The following is a 3741-nucleotide window of genomic DNA, read 5'->3' on the forward strand; positions in this document are numbered from 1 at the left end:
AACTAGAATATCTGGAATAAAATAAAACTGTTATGATCATTATTTTTGCCTTGTCATGTCCATAATCATCTCTCATTCTAGTCTCCTGTGTCTCAGCCCTGATTATTATCTCCCACACCTGGTCTACACCCTATTTATTCTCCTCCTGTGCTTTCCTCCAGTGCCAGTTTATGAAAGCTCACAAGCAAGTAGTTCTCCAGCGTTTCCTGACTGTCTCCCGGTGCTTTGACCCTGCTCTCATTTCTTGGACCCCCGTTTACGCCTTGCTCCTGTCAGAACCTCGTTGGACTACGGATATCTGGACACCGACCTCTGCCTGTTCTCTGGACCTGGACCTTTTGCCTGCTCCCTTGTTTCTGACGCACCCTCTCGGCCTACCGTGCATCGACCCTTGCCTGTCTGACCACAAGTATTGTTGCTCAGCTCTCCTACCTGTTAGGAGCTTTAAGTCTTGTCTCCATCCTGGTTCTCTTCATGGACTTTGTCGTCCAGCCTCATTATCCACTGTACTACCATCCAGGTTAGTGAATCCCCTTTGACTTCCTGGATTACGTGTTGATCTCTGAACTCCCCTCTCTCTCTCCAGAGTTGCTGCCTTGGGCCCAGTCGCTGAAAGTGTCCTTTTGCCTGTTTTCAAATAAAGCGGTTCTAACCGCCCGCTCTTGAGTTGTGGCTGATTTTCCTGGTCTAAAAACTGGTTCTTGTCAGAAAACACTTATGTTAAATTTTTCTCATTTGTCTTGTCTTGTTCAAAGGTATGTATTTCACAAAAGAGCACTGTTATGTATGAGAGCAAGCCTGTTTCCATAGTTCTAAGCATATTTAACACAGTTGATGTTTTTGTTTATTCTTAATGAAGCTATCACTGTTGTATTTTGGAATTTCATTAAATGACATTTAAAGTTTTGATTCAGTTCGTGTTTATATTTGACTCTACTGTTTCTGACTTCAACAATAAACACTGTTTTTCACCATAGCAGAGATCCCTGGTTTGGTGTTATTATCTACATTATCCCTTTTACCTGTTCTTTCACCTTCTAGTCTATGGGGTCAAATGATTGCTAACTCAAACCCCACCGAGCTCACACTAGTTGTTCCACTTCACTTCAAGCTCAGGTCCTCTAGCAGATGCCTGGGAGCTTGAGGGTTCTAACACAGTATCTTAGCCGTTCCAGCCTCCTAGGACATGAAAGCAAGAGGAAATGTAACCGCAGATGGTAAAAAAGAGCCCAGGAAACCATACAAACCTACTCAAGCTGAGGTCCAAGGTCAAAGTATGTCACTTTCACCACTTTTATGGCACATTGTACCATCTGTCATATTTTGAACCATAATGGCATTATGATTCTGCTCCACTGTCGGCAGAAAAACACAAAAGAGCCAGACTGGAATTCACCAAAATGCATGTTGGGCAAATTTACCTATGCCTGTATATTACCCAAAAAATCTTCATTATAAAGACAGTGGCAAAAAACATATTGCCATGTGACCCATTGTTGAAGAGATTGGCTATCCTGGCAAGAAAGAGAAAATATTAAGCCATTATTTTAAAGTTGATCTGTGTTAATACAGTGCACTAAAGCTTGACTGGTCTTGCATGTTTTAGTGGCAATACTTAACAGGCTTCCACTGACACACCGTGTCACAGCATTTCCACTTTGTTTTTAGATTTACTTTCTGTTGGTTCTTGGTTGTGGGTGATGTCTTTGCGACCTCATCATGGTTGTCATTTGCTTGTGGGATTTCAAGGTAGTTGTAGCTGTCCTGACCCTATGCAACATTATCTTCAGTTGGTTTAACATACTTATGTACTATATAAACAGTTTATATTGTGTATAGTGTTATTATTAATCAAGAAAAGGAAGCGAGCGAGGCAGCAGCAAAAATAAACAGTGAAACTTGAAGGATTCACAGAGGAGTTGATACCGGATGCGTGTGGTAGGGAAAAGTTTTCAGATGACATGGAAAGTACAGCAGAAGTGGTGAGGGACACAACTAGGAAGTTGTTTGGTGTATCTTTTGGACAGAAGAAGTTAGACAAGGCAGGGTGGAATAAGAAAGTGCAGGAAAAGAAAGAGGTCAGCTAAGAAAAAAGTGGGAAAGTCACAAAGATGGAGAAAGTAGACAGGATTACTGAAGCTTGGCATACAGCAAAGAGAGAGGTAGCAAAGCCAAAGGAAAACGCTAAGTGAGTTGTGTGTTAGGCTGGACACTAAGTAAGAAGAAAAGGATGCATATTGATTGTCTAGGCAGAGAGATTGACCTGGAAAAGATGTGAAGCAGGTTAAAGCGATTTAGGATAGAGATTGTGCACTAACAAGTGAAGATGTGTTGACAAGTTGGAAGAGGTACTTTGAGGTGCTGATGAATGAAGGAAATCAGAAAGAGGACAGTTGAGGTAAGAACTAAACACACAAAGAACAAACCACCCAAAGACAAACTGAGTGGTGTGGTGTCTGCAGTTCAGTGCAGTGAGGACTGTTCAGAACTCTATATTGGAAAAACAGGCTCTCCACAGATGCATGGCTCAACACAGGAGAGCAGCTCTAAAGGACAAGACTGAGCTGTTCACCTACACCTCAAGGATAAGAGACACTCTGAGGACCAAAATGTTCATATTTTGGACACAAAAGACAGATGGCTTAAAAAGAAGTTGAAGGAAGCCATTTAAAAGAGAAAATCAACTTTAGACAGAGGGGGTTTCAGATTAGCACCTTCTAAAACTTACAATGAAGCATTAAGCCTGATACCCAATAAGTTTCACACTAATTTACACCTTCATTTAGGTGACCAAAACATCTTTCTGTGAGCCGGGCAAACAAAGACCTTAACAACCCTCAGGTGAGAGGGAAGTAAGATTAATCCGCACCTGGATTTAGCTGCATAAATGAAGGATTTATTGTAGTTTAAAGTTTGGAACTCCACACTCTTCAGTTTTGAATTGAGAAAGCTCCCTGGATGGGTCATCTGCAGAATATGAGTTTATTTATATATTGAATTTTCCATGTCCTCGATGACTGAGAATCTACACCAGCAACTTACCAGGAGTTTATTTTTTCTGCATTTTGTTTTTGATTTTCTCAGCATAGTTTGCTTTTTAATCTAAAAACATTGATTTTGTTTATTGGTGGTTTCAAATTGACTGAATCTTAGTATCAAAGTCAAATATAAGGTCATGAAGTTTGGCTGAAACTTCAGCTGTTGTAAAGAAGAGTGTGAGCTATTTAAATTAGGTATACAATTATTATACAATTCTCAAAACACATCACATGTTTTGTTTTTGCTTTATTTATCTGTTATTATTGTGGTTATTAACCTGTTTCCATTTGACTGTGTAAAGACAATGCAATGTGTTGCAAATCAGCGATGTTAATTACAGTTAACATATTTAACCTATATTACAGTTAGAGCCCATATTGCAGTGCACTCCGGGATTTAACATTTTCTGACTTTGTATGTGAGGATTGTTTAGCAACTCTTAATATCATTGTGGTAAAAAGGGACATAAAGCTGTCTTTAAAGCTTGTTTCTTGTATCTAAAAAAGATCCTGTCGTTCTTGAAATCTAACCAGCAAGACTTTTATGATGTACATACAGGTGCTGGTCATAAAATTAGAATATCATGAAAAAGTAGATTGATTTCAGTAATTCCATTTAAAAAGTGAAACTTGTATATTATATTCATACATTACATACAAACTCATATATTTCAAATGTTTATTTCGTTTAATTTTGATGATT

The sequence above is a fragment of the Kryptolebias marmoratus genome, linkage group LG20 (assembly GCF_001649575.2).
Source record: "Kryptolebias marmoratus isolate JLee-2015 linkage group LG20, ASM164957v2, whole genome shotgun sequence".
Lineage (NCBI taxonomy): Eukaryota > Metazoa > Chordata > Actinopteri > Cyprinodontiformes > Rivulidae > Kryptolebias > Kryptolebias marmoratus.